This window comes from Rhipicephalus microplus, chromosome X (genome assembly GCF_043290135.1).
Source record: "Rhipicephalus microplus isolate Deutch F79 chromosome X, USDA_Rmic, whole genome shotgun sequence".
Classification (NCBI taxonomy): Eukaryota; Metazoa; Arthropoda; class Arachnida; order Ixodida; family Ixodidae; genus Rhipicephalus; species Rhipicephalus microplus.
The window spans coordinates 12,250,424-12,264,143 of NC_134710.1; the positions used below are offsets into that span (position 1 = coordinate 12,250,424).

The 13,720-nt window shown below is 45.2% G+C and overlaps 1 protein-coding gene across 1 annotated transcript in view; it reads right to left on the minus strand.

Annotated features, from left to right (window-relative positions):
- LOC119175662 (WD repeat-containing protein 11) overlaps positions 1–13,720 on the minus strand; it is a 243,095-nt gene that overhangs the window by 20,395 nt on the left and 208,980 nt on the right. The gene's annotated exons all lie outside the window — the stretch shown is intronic.

The following is a 13,720-nucleotide window of genomic DNA, read 5'->3' on the forward strand; positions in this document are numbered from 1 at the left end:
ACAACGAATCATACTTTTGGGCAATGGTGCAGTGCTTCAATATCCCCTTGTCAGCAATATCGAAACGAAATGCACAATTACCTTGGAGCAGCACATTTGGGATGATTAGCTTGGCTCTGTTGCAACAAATATATTAAATTCAAAAGAGCCTCCACTTATTTTTAATTTTTTTTATGCTTAACCAAATGGACTCCTTTATGGTTACAGATAAAGCAATCAATTCACACAACGAGTTCACATGTGAATACCAGGATCAGTTGCCGTGAATACCATACATTTTCTCAACGTGCTGCTCTAAAGTGGCACAAATATGGCAGCTCGTTTCTGTCACTATGCAGAGCACTGCTGTGGTTGGGAAAGAGAGTGGATATATGTCCTGAAAAGTAGGTGGCGTTAGGGCAGGGTTCGAAGAGTGGTAAAATGACAGAACCATCAGACTTTCCCAAAGGATATATATGGCTCTGGTTGTTACCGGCTATAATGATGGTCATGTGTAGGGAAACATCAAACTCTATGGCAAACAAAAAAATCACAAATCACCTCAATAAGACACCAAGCTGCAATAATTCAAAAACAGCTGAGCACTGACAAGCCCATGATTGAGAGAGCATCAATTAAAGGAAAGTGGTGCAAACAGATACACATGTGACCAGCATACGTTTGAGGGCCACATTTATGTACATTTGCTGGTGCCGGGTTATTCGAGTACACCACCACCGTAATCTCTGAGCTATGAAAGCTTTGCATAAAAATTTTTCCGGGCCTTTTCCCTATAAACAAAAATAGGAAAAAAGATGCTTGAAGTGCATGAGCCTGACCTACTGTGCTTTTGTTTTTTGTCTTTCTAGCACCAAAGAAAGCGAAAACGGCTGTAATTGGTTACAGCTGCGATTGGTTGCAGGTGTGGCATGGGGGCGTGCCTACTACGCTTTTATTAATCTTAAAAAAATGCTGGCAGCTGACTGCCAACAAGTTCAGAATCTCAAGAGGTGCACCAGTCACATGCGTGTGACTGGCGCACCTTCAAGGGTTAAATTTTTGTATGCTGAAGAAAATGGGTTTTTTGTATTCAATTCAATATTTATTAATCTTAATGATGAGTGCAGGCTCGACAAAAGAGAAAGGTGACGTTTTTCACTAGAGCAGAACGCAAGCCTCCCTAACACACGGCAAGCAACGAGGTCATGGGTGGACATAGACCACAAAATCCGTGAGGCAATGTGAGCACCTATGTGGCTGCACATTCTGTGGATGGTATAACTGATAGTAATAATGATGAATTACATCCGCCCTTTGCAAAAGGTGGGCAGCTTTAAGCTCTCCCCCCCCCCCCCCCCCTATTTATGCAATTCACACGGCATGATGCCTAGTACAATTCTACTCTTCTTCCACACACTATTATTAACATGAATTTTCGCTCAACATTACTGGCACTTGTATAAGTTCTTTTTTTATGTCTGAGAACATAAAAGCACTGGTGGAGTGCTGTGGTAGAATACTTAACTATAACGCAGAATGCCAGGGTGGAAATTTGATTCAACCCCCCCCCCTCCCCCCCTTCCTTTTTTTTTATCTAAATAGCTACAACAGACATCGGGGGTGGCCTTCAACATTTCCTCTAAAATTAGCTGCTTTTGTGAGCTCACAATAGCTCATTCTGTAAACCAAATTAGATTGCTAGTCACACTCAAAAAAACTATAGATTAAATAATGCTGCACTCATTCATGAAACCACAAGCAGCTGCCTTAGTGCCCATAATTTTGGTACTAACCAGCCACTCCCTTCCCTTTACAGGGGTGGAAGCGGGCTTAAGTCTTTAGGAAAAGCTTTTGGAAGCAGGAATAACACGGTTTTAGAGTAGCTTTCGAGCAGTAAAAGGGGCATTTTGGAGCATATTTCTTGAGTCACACATCACTGTTAATTGGAATAATATTTTCTCTTTGCTTTCTTATCAACACGAAAAAATTCAGCAGTTTTTACTAAGCATTTAATGCTGATCAAGTGACCATACTTAATATATATATATAGATATATATATATATACATACATATATATACCTTACAACAATAAAGTTCAAAGCACAGCAACTCAAAGAAAAAAACATAAGTGGCGCTCTGAAGCTACTCAGATGAATAAAAAAATTTAATGTTAGAATGTTGCAATGTTCAAAATGTAATTAAAACACCGCATATAACATGAAAAGCAACTCAAGACTAGAGATGAACTTCTATAATAAAAGTTATCTTCATACTAAACCAATAGGGCTCTAAAAAATAAATGTAAAAAAAACTTATGTTCCAGTCATTGAAGTGCCATAGTGGACATGAGAACCGCGAAGAAATTTAGATGGGCTCGCCACGCCACTGCTAGGGAATCGAGTGATTTTTTTTTTTTAGAATGATGTTATATGCACTACGGAGTGCGGTGGTGCCGGAAGTGGTTATATGCACAACAATGCACGCAGTGCAATGTCGAGAAAGTGGTTGCAGTCGGAAACCTTCTCCGAAGCGTGTCGAGACAGCCGACAGCAGACGATGCGCACGTGGATATTTACACGCACCACCAGAGAACAACACCTCGCTACTGTAACTGGTACTTGAAGCTACGTATGCGAGTGCTCATCTTTGTTTGTTTGTCCTGAGTTCGCACATTCATCAGGCCGCATAAACTTAACGCTTGCATACTTTTACATTCAGCCTTGCGCGCGCCAAGTTTTCGCCCGACGTGTTCCCAAACGCAAACAAATCGACAAACGGGGCTATACTTGCTCAGCGAGGCGTTGTGACGACGACTACGAGAACCCGGCCACTGGCTTCAGCCGTCCGGCCACCACCACCTAAATCGACGTGGCGGTGTAATGTACCCGCATAATTATCCGGAGATCTTATGTTGGCGCGAGTACAAGAACGCAACCTAGCACACTACGGGAAAAGTTTTTCAGGTTACCAGCACATGTGATAGCTTGCCACCGCGTGCATTAGCCTGCATTTTGTTCTGGCCTTCGCTCGTGGAAACGTCGCCTGGCTGTGATTTCAAGCGCCCATACGGTTGCTCGTAGTAAAACCATGACGATGAAAATGTGAGAGAGATTTCAGTCTTTTGCAGCTCCTGAAAATCAGTTTCTTCGTTTGAAGTGACCATAAATACTTTGTTAAGAAATAAAGCAAGTCAGTCGACGTGGTCAATGCGCATCTCTCATCGACAGCGGCGAACTTGAAGCGTGAGTTCGCTAACGCGACTTACACTTCCTGAAGTGTAATTCCACAGATTGTCAATTTATTGCGAGCTTGCTGGGCTGTTAACCTTATATTACTGGGAAATTTGAAGGTCACGGTCGTGTTACACACCTGCAAGATAAATAGAGCAATTTATCGTGTAAATTACTGGGTTTAAGTTAATCGTTCTTATAATCTAAGATAGCTACGTGAGTAAAACTTGCAACACTAACGTTACTAGCGTAATTAGCGGTACCGGAGCTACATTCTGCTTACGGCGAGCTTGCAGGTCGCTCCGAGCGAACGGCCGGGTTACAGGCGCCCTAGTCTATATCGCCGAGGAAGTCGAGCCGCATTCGTCGATTTTCGACGTTTAGGAACTCGGGACAAAGAAAAAAGGCACACGAAGACAAGCACTCGCTTCATAGCTTTAAACACCCCTTACAGAGTGTCTAAATTTCTAAATATCCACATGCGCATCGTGCCTTGTCAGCAGCCTCAGCGTGCTTTGGCGGATGTTTCCGATTGCAACCGCTTTCTCGACGTGGCGCTGCATGCATCGTAGTGCATATAACCATAGCCTCCCAGACTTCCCTTGCCTGTCAGATTATCGGCGGTCACTTGGGAAGCGGCTGTTGTCAGAACTATGGTAGTGGCGCCACTTAAGTAGGGGTGTTTTCAAATAAGTTTTTATGCTTTTGGAGCTTATATGCGACAAAAAAAAACGTAAAAAAGTTTGAAAAAGGCGTAAATGCAACTATAATTAACCCTACGTAAGTGACGCCGCCATAGATGACAGGCATTTTGCGCTCATTCAGCAGGCAACCCCTTCAATACAAGGCGTAGCCTCTGAAATGAGCTAACTCCAAAATTGCCGATCTTAAAGGCCAAGTACAAAGACCCTTACCCTTACGTAGGTAGCGCCGCCATAGATGATGGGCGTATTGCGCTCATCCGACAGGCAAAGGAAATCTAGGAGGCTATGACATTGCCGTGACATCTTGCCTGCATTCAAACGACAGGCCCATCACCACGTGCACAGGGGCACACATGCGCGCCGTTTTGTGCTGCGCAGAGACGATGATGGCACGAGCACCCAGCTGGACTCGGCTGATGTGGGCCACATGCTCGGGACTTCTGATGAACAAGGAAGAAGAAGGCAACTGAAGGACATCTTTGGTGTGCGACTGACTTGTAGTTCTACGACCACAATCACTTTCAGTTGTAGGCACAGGTTCGCCCGTTTAATAAATACGTTTTATTATACCCCCGAGTCCTTCAACATCACTATATTTCTGGTGGAGCTACTGGGTAATGAATTGAAGCCCTACGAATGCAAGACAGCATAGCCCCGACAACCAGCGAATTGATCCTATGGAGCTAACACCTGTTCATCAGAGGACCAGTCGCCGTCTTCGAGGTGACTTACCGGAATTCAGTCCACTCCACTTCATGCCGAGGGGAACTCAGTCAATGAACGCCACCACTGTGACAAGCCAGGTAACACCGGCACACGTGGTGATCAATCAGCCTCACCAGCCACCAGTATTTCATGGCGGCTCGTATGAAGACGTAGAAGATTGGCTGAACCTCTTTGAGAAAGTGTTTGAACATTTGAAGTTTGAACGGTTGGGACGAGAGAGAGAGAAGCTCCACCGCATATACTTTGCTTTGGAGGACTTTGCAAAGACCTGGGATGAGAACCATGAAACCTCATTTACCACCTGGGATGAATTTCGGCGACAAGCTCTGGCTACTTATGCTAGCACGGATCACAAAAAAAAGGCGCAGGCTGCGCTTGAAACCAGAAACCAACTCACCAACGAAAATGTCGCAATGTACATCAAGGACATGATCCGCCTGTTCAAGCGCGCAGATTCCCATATGACTGAAGATAAGAAGCTGCGTCACTTCATGCGTGGGGTGAAGCAAGAGCTATTCGCTGTTCTCGTCCGCAACCCACCACGAACAGTTAACAGTTGCGGAGTTTCATACGAGAGCGACAGCCATCGAGAAAACGCTAGAACAGCAGGCTCGACAGTACAATCGAGACAAACTACGCACCTGCCGATGACTTCTCTCGAGGCTAGCAAAGTGACATGGACGCCCTGCGAGAACTCATCAGGTCGGTGATCAGGGAAGAGCTCAGCAAGGTGCAAGCACCTCATACTAGAGCAACACTGTCTGTCGTCAACGTAGTACGAGATGAACTGAGGCAGATTACGCGTGAGCCGGAGCGTGCGCCACAGCTGATCCAATGCATCCCAACGTACTCTGAAATACTTAGACAACTCGCGGCGCACACCAATGCAGCAGTTGCGATGGCTTTTCCTTGCCCACAGACGGTACGCAGTGCACCTCGTCCACTGGAACCGAGGGCTACCTACCTGCCACGAGCCCATAATGTAGCTCGCTATGTGGATCAAAGGCCCCGGAAAAGGGACATGTGACGTGACCATGAGCGCAGGCCTTCGTGTTTCCATTGCGGGGAAGCACGTCCCTTGTATATGTTCTGCCCTTATCGTCAGGCAGGATTAAGGGGCTTTTCGTTATACGCACCATGCCCTCGAAACGGTGAACAGCCAGCGGAGATCGAAGAGTACCTGTCCTTGTGCCAGAGTCCACTTACTCCAGGCAAACATCAGCCAACGCCGCCTTCGCCCAGGCGTTACTGATCACCCAGCCCACGTGCTTCTTTCGCACGGCCTGGGCACCGTTCTACAAGCCCACACTCGGAAAACTGAAGCGAGCGGCCTGAGAAGGTGAGGCGGCTGATAACTAGAGTTGCGAAAATCCTCCATCACGGTTTCAAGATGACGATGCTTTGTTTGCAGAGGATAAGCGCAGCAGTGCGAAGACTACTTGAGATTTGCCGTTAAAAATAGACGGATACGAGCTGAATGCTTTAGTTGACACCAGCGCTGATTATTCAATAATGAGTCCCAAATTGGCAAAGAAACTGGAAAAGGTTGTGACGAAATGGAGTGTGGCACAGATACACACGGCAGGTGGCCACACTATTACGTCGCTTGGCAGATGCACCTCAAGGCTCGAAATAAGAGGCTTTACTTACGTTGCTGACTTCATCTCACTGCCGGAATGTTCAAGGGAGCTTATATAAGGAATGGATTTTCTGCAAGCCAATGGAGCCATAGTTATTCTGCGCCGATCCAGTGTAACATTTTTGACCGAACAAGCTATGTCGGTAGAGGAATCGAAAAACCGACGTCTTACTGCTCTGCGCGTTGTTGTTGATGACGTCACAGTGCCACCACGCTGTAGTGTAATGGTGCTTGTCGAAAATAAGGCATTTTGTGACCACGCACGAAGGAATAGCGGATGGAAATGTTGAGCTCTTTTTAAACATAGGAATATGCGTGGCGAGGGGTCTCATTCACTTAACGAATGGCCGCTCAGTTGTCCTACTTACGAATTTCGGAAATGAATGACAGCACATCATGCAAGGTATGGCTATCGCCTATTTCCACGAGTTCGGCATGGCGACCGAACTATGAAGCTTAGCAAAAATGCTGACCACTCCACAAGAGACCTGCAACGTCGACGCATCAGTTAACATCAAACATAGGCTCCCAAAATGTCAAAGAAATGATTGTTTGCCCTTATAAAAAAAATTTCAGACTGCTTTTAAATCTCCTCTAAGGTGCGATGCACGGCTATTGCAAAGCACAGGATTATAACAGAAGAAGCCACGAGACCGATTTGCCAGAACCCATATCAAGTATCACAAAAGGAAAGAGATTTCATCAAGAAACAAGTGAAGGAAATGCTTTCAGATGACGTGATCCAGCTTTCCAGCAGTCTATGGGCGTCTCCCGTAGTGCTTGTTAAAAAGAAAGATAACAGCCTTCGATTCTGCGTCGACTATCAGAAATTGAACAGCATAACGAAACGGGATGTATACCCTCTGCCACGTATTGACGATACACTCGATCGACTACAGAGTGCAAAATACTTCTCCTCCCTTGATCTCAAGAGCAGATATTGGCAAATTAAGGTGGATGAGCGCGACCGTGAAAAGACGGCATTCATAACCCCAGACGGCCTCTATGAATTTAAAGCACTTCCATTCAGCCTGTGCACAGTGCCAGCTACGTTTCAGAGAATGATGAACGCTGTCCTCGTGGGATTGACACGGCAGTCCTACTTGGTGTACTTGGATGTTTCGTATTTTCCGCTACATTTGACCAACATATTCACCTTTTCACAGGAGGGTAAAAAAAAAAAACACCGCCATAATGGGCTGCGCGCAGGAGTACAAAGGCTTAGAGCGCAGCCTTGTCAGTGCATTTTTGAGGGGTCACGCCAATTTGCGCAGCCCAAAGAGGACTATGGCGGCACCCAGGGGGGCGTTTTTGAAAAGGACTCTGCACAGTATTAGAAGCCATTCGTTCAGCAGACTTGACCATCAAGCCAGAAAAATGCCACTTCGGTTTTGAAGAGCTGCGGTTCCTCGGACACGTCGTCAGCTCCGAAAGCGTTCGTCCAGATCCCGAAAAGACAGCTGCTATCGCGAAGTTCCCAACACACAGAGACAAGAAGTCAGTACGTTGCTTCCTGGGTTTATGCGCATACTATCGGCGATTTCTGAAAAATTTTTCGAACATTGCTAAACCACTTACTAATCTAACAAAAGACGACGTGCCCTTTATGTGAGAAAGTGAACAACAGGAAGCATTTGATGAGTTAAAAACACGCCTACAAGCTTCTCCAATCCTTGCCCGCTTCGATGAGACTGCCTAAACTGAAGTTCATGCTGATGCGAGTAACGTCGGCCTCGGAGCCATTCTAGTCCAGTGGCGAAATGGCCAAGAAAAAGTGCTAACGTATGCCAGCCGCAAGCTTTCGAAAGCTGAGACAAACTATTTTGCAACCGAAGAAGAGTGTCTCGCAGTCATCTGGGCCATAAGTAAGTTTTGGCCATACCTCTATGGTAGACCATTCCGAGCAGTCAGTGACCACCATCGCCTGTGTTGGCTGGCGAATCTTAACTATTCCTCTGGTCAACTAGCAAGATGGAGCATTAGGCTACAAGAGTACGATATTACCGTGGTGTACAAATCTGGGAAAAAGCACAGCGATGCTGACTGCCTGTCACGCGCACCAGTGGAGACAAGTGAGCCGAAAGAAGAAGACTTCCCCTTTCTAGGCGTCGTCCAGGCATCAGAAATCGCTCAACAACAACAAAATGACACCGATTTGCTGCCTTTTATATAGCGTTTCCAAGAACTCAACATTAAAGTACCGCCCACTTTATCCAGAGGACTCCCTTCGTTCTGTCTTCGAGAAGGGGTCCTTTACAAGAGCAACTTCGAGCCCAATAGTGACAAGTTTTTACTGGTTTTATCTGCATCTTTATGAGACGAGATTCTGCATGCATGTCATGATGAGCCAACATTTGGACATATGGGTGTCAGCTGTACAATCGCCAGAATTCATCTAAAATACTACTGGACGAAGCTGTTAGCATCAGTTCAGCACTATGTGAAAACTTGCCGTGAGTGTCAAAGACGCAAAACTCCATCCGCGAAACCAGCAGGCCTCCTCCAGCCAATAGAACCGCCGGATGCCCCATTCCAATAAGTCGGTATGGATATCCTAGGCCCGTTTCTGACATCGACTGCATGCAAGAAGTGGATAGTCGTAGCCACGGACTATCTCACTCGTTACGCTGAGACTGACTTGCTGTACAGTTGAACAGCTCTTAAAGTTGCCAAGTTCTTCATCAACAACATAGTCCTCAGGCATGGTGCACCCGGCGTCGTAATTACAGATTGTGGAACAGCTTTTACTGCAGACCTAATGAGATGTCTGATGCGAATGACCCATACAGACCAGAGAATAACTATGGCATACCATGCTCAAAGAAATGTCCTAACGAAGCGCCTGAACAGAACTCTGACTGATATGCTTTCAATGTATGTCGACGTCGAACATAAACTGTGGGATGAAATATTGCCCTACATCATGTTCGCATATAATACAGCTGTTCAAGAAACAACGCGAGTGACACCATTTGAACTTGTATTCGGCCGAACAGTCACCACTCCACTGGATGCCATGTTACCACTGAATGATGAAAGCAGCAATCCACCTGACCTAGACTACTTCTTGCAAAGAACCGAGGAAGCACGACAGATGGCGAGATACAGAATACGCAGCCAACAGCATATCGATTACTATTGGTACAATCAGCATCGTCCCGTAGTGCATTATCAGCCCGGCGACAAAGTATGGATATGGACCCCAGTGCATCGCCGTGAACTTTCTGAAAAACTTCTCCGCCGATACTTCGGACCTCACAAAGTACTTCATCATGTAAGCAATGTAACGTACCAAGTGAAATCCGCTATACACGGGAGCTCAGAACGCCACAACCCTACAGAGGTTGTACATGTAGCCCGGATGAAGCCTTACTATGAAAGACCATCGAAAAACCAGTGACGCATACCGATAATATATTCATTGCCTGATGCATCGGGACGATGCGCATGAGGAGGAAAATTATGCCGCGACATCTTGCCTGCATTCAAACAACGCGCCCATCACCGCACGCACAGGGGCACACTTGTGCGCAGTCTTGTGTTGGGCAGAGACGACGATGGCATGAGCACCCAGCTGGACCCGCCTGATGTGCGCCACGTGCTCGGGACTTCTGATGAAAAAGAAAGAAGGCAGCTGAAGGACATCTTTGGTGTGCAACTGACACGTAGTTCTACGGCCATAGTCACTTCAAGTTGTGGGCACAGGTTCGCCCTTTCAATAAATACGTTTTATTATACACCCGAGTCCTTCAACATCGCTACAATATAACCATTTCTGGTGCCACCGCACCCTGTAGTGCATATAACCTCGTTCTTCTTTTTATTAGGATAGGAACTACATGGGCATTTAACGGGTTTTCACCGTCATCGCCATGTCCCGTGTAAACTACAAGTTGGTAACATTCCCCGCGTATACGTTCTACCTGCACGTAAAATTGTGCTAGCCAGGGTGGTGAGCGCTGCCCAAGCAGATATTAAACGAGGCAGCCGATCTCCGTCGCATCGCTTGGATGGTGCACGCGATACTACGCCGTCAAATGCTCAAGTATGGAGGAAACAGGCCGCCCATCTTGAACAAGCATGAAAAAATACGCGGCGGAAAGGGGGGACGGGGAGGGGTCACTCTAGCGGCATCGGTGATCTTTCGTGAGGTTGACGAAGGCAGCAGCCGCTGCTTTCATGAGTGAACCTTGTATGGGCAAACTTGTGCCCAGAAAACAAAACGTCACTCTACAAGCAATATAAGCTGTAGACTGATAGCTGCAAACCAGAGTGCCGGCCGTCGATAATCTGCCAAGCAGAAAAGTGCATTGGCATTTATACATGTGCCATCGAAGATTCCCGCGTTACTGTTATCGATAGCTGCTGTGTAAGTTCCAGAACAAACTCTAATATACATGTTATGCATGTAATCTCATCGCGAAGTTTTAAGATTATCTAGATTGTTCCCAGTCATCTGGGAGCAGATTGTGCAAGGCAGTGTTACACGCGTAATGGTGCGGTAGCAAAAATACAAAGCGCGTGTGACATTACCATTACAAATGTTTGCTATTGCCATCCTCACTTCACTGGTGAAACTGATTTTTTTTTCAGTTTATATGGTTTGGCTAACAGCTTTGCTGCTAAAACATATATAGAGTCGCATAATGAGCTTTGCAAACAAACACCACCTTAACAAGATTTATGCATGAACCGAAATACGACGTCACCGAACTAATTTGATATGGACGTGGTTGCGCCCTTCAGCCCACGCGTGTTGCTAGGTTAATGGTAAAACTCGGCTACATTTGGCGTTGCACATGCAAACTGTCGTTTAGGCGCAGCAGGTCAGATTGGCGCAGAATGGTGCAAATGGCACAGCACTTCCACTCCTGCTTTATCACTGCTGACAAGGTCGCATGTACCTTACCTGCCATATGCAGTAAAATTGGCTGAACAAAATTCTAAAAAACATGCGCTCCTCCTCCCTCTTACATGGAAAACCTGTACCTCAGTGAGTGGGGTTAACATTTTCTTTGAAAGAGGTGCATAGTTCACCTTGAGCTACTGCAGTAATGTGGCAAGAAGATGCTGTTGCTGTGGCCCACGTCTCGGCAGCAGTATTTTGCTGTGAGAATGCTGGTAAGTCCATCATAAGTGGCACTAACACTAACTGCTAAGCACTGATTTGAAACTCCTGCTTGAAATGGTTGCTGTGCTGTCTTAGTTCAACTACCTCTGAGCGGAGAACCTTTGCTGTTATTTCGATTTCACTAATGCAGCGGGGACCTGCTTTGAAATTGAGAGCAAACACTTCTAGGACAGGTTGAAGATGCTTGCTAGATGTTCGAAAGCTTTGTTATTGCTTTGTAGGTGCACGAGTGGTGGCTAGGAAGAACATCCACCGATGTCAATGAACTGCATGACGCAATCTACGTACAGTAGACTTCCTTCAAGATGAACTTGAAGGGACCACAATCGTTTGATTGATATGTGGGGTTCAACGTCCCAAAACCACCATATAATTATGAGAGACATCGTAGTGGAGGGCTCCGGAAATTTCGAACCCCAGGAGTTCTTTAATGTGCACCCAAATCTGAGCACACGGGCCTACAACATTTCCGCCTCCATCGGAAATGCAGCCGCCACAGCCGCGATTCGATCCCGCGACCTGTCGGTCAGCAGCCGAGTACCTTAGCCACTAGACCACCGTGGCAGGGCGATCACAATCGTTTGTTCGTCTTGTCAGAAGTTTGTCTAATCATAAGTGCCCCTAGAAACTAAATGCTAACATGCCAAGTACGCCAAAATATGTTGCTTGAGAACACTGAATGAAATATAGTTATAATGCAGAGGAAAAATAAAAAAAAAGCATTTATTTGGCCCAGCTTGATAAAAATTATGCTTTCAAGTAAGAGTATTTAGACTAATCTAATGAGTACTCTATTTTGCGTGTTCATATAATAATGCTTATAATAAATTGCTATCACAATTTAATGATAAAACTGTTGCACAACCCTATTTTCATTATTAGAAAAAGATGAAAATGGAAAGACAAGCACATTTTATTCCAAAGAATAGAAGATTTATTCTTCTGGCTGTTCACCTTCTAAAAAGCTGTTTTACTGGTTTTGCTATCACTTCTGGAACAACCTCCATTGTATACCACTCGCTAGCTTGACAAAGCCAATATACACGTCAAATTGCTAATAAAAGTCTGCAAGGTTTTCATGGGATTGGAATATTTTCTTATTTTCAGCCCGCAGTAACATTTACTGAACGACCTGCAGCTGAAGATCACCGTTTATGCTACTCACAATCACAGGCCTCGGGCACACAAAAAAGACACGACGCAGCTATATTCAGTGTGCAAAATGACAAGCTTTCTTTGTCATGCACTTTCATAATGAAAATGATGCATCACAATTTGCTGTATTTCACTGGGAACAGATACAATGCACAGAGGCCCTATGCAAAACAATGCAAACTGACCACAATATGTGCTCTAGTACTATTGTGTGATGAGGATGACAATGTATCTGACTCCTCTGATGGGAGTGCTAGTGCTGCATATGTGGTTTCTGTTTCCCGTGATTACAATATACACACCATATTTGTTTGCGTTTTCACTTTCATTTGGCTTTTTTTACACCCCTTCAATTGCATTTTTCCCTCAAGCCAAGCTTTTGTGTTCTTCTGTTGTCTGCTGCACTCTTATTGGGGAACTGAAGAAGACAAGGGGAATGCGAAAGGACGAATGCATTTTGTTGCTTTTTTTATTGATAAAGCCAGCCTTTTCTCTACTTACAGGCTAGAGGTGAGGGAGATGTTGTCTGCTGCACTCTTATTGGGGAACTAAAGAAGACGAGGAGAATGCGAAAGGACGAATGCGTTTTGTTGCTTTTTTTTACTGATAAAGCCAGCCTTTTCTCCACTTACAGACTAGAGGTGAGGGAGATACCAGCTATATGCACTGACCTTTCTTTTTCACCCATCTCACTTTCTTCTTCCATGTCGCAATTTACTTTCTATTTCCTTTGAGTCGTTGTGCCAGGAAGCTTTTTTTTTGTTGTTTTGCTTTCTCTTGTTCGCCTGAATGCCCCCATAAGGACTTAAATGTTCATTGAACAGAATCACCATTGTTGTTGGTAACTGCGATAGTTTGCCTTAACAGAGGAGGCCTGTTACGTGGTTTATCTTAAGCATATTTTTTTGCATCGAGTCCATGGGAAATCAAACAAACAAGAATTCGGCTTAACAGAGTTCATCTTACTAAGAGTTTACTGTAGTTTGTACACGATTTCTTTCATATGCTTTGTTTCAACTAGGAGATCTCCACATTCCTAGTTATAATTATAAAATGTAAAGCCACCTTTATTATTACAGTCTTTGTCACAGTCTGGTGAATTTCTTTACTTATGTTAGACACTGTTGACTAATGATCAGCTTCCTCTCTGACTCA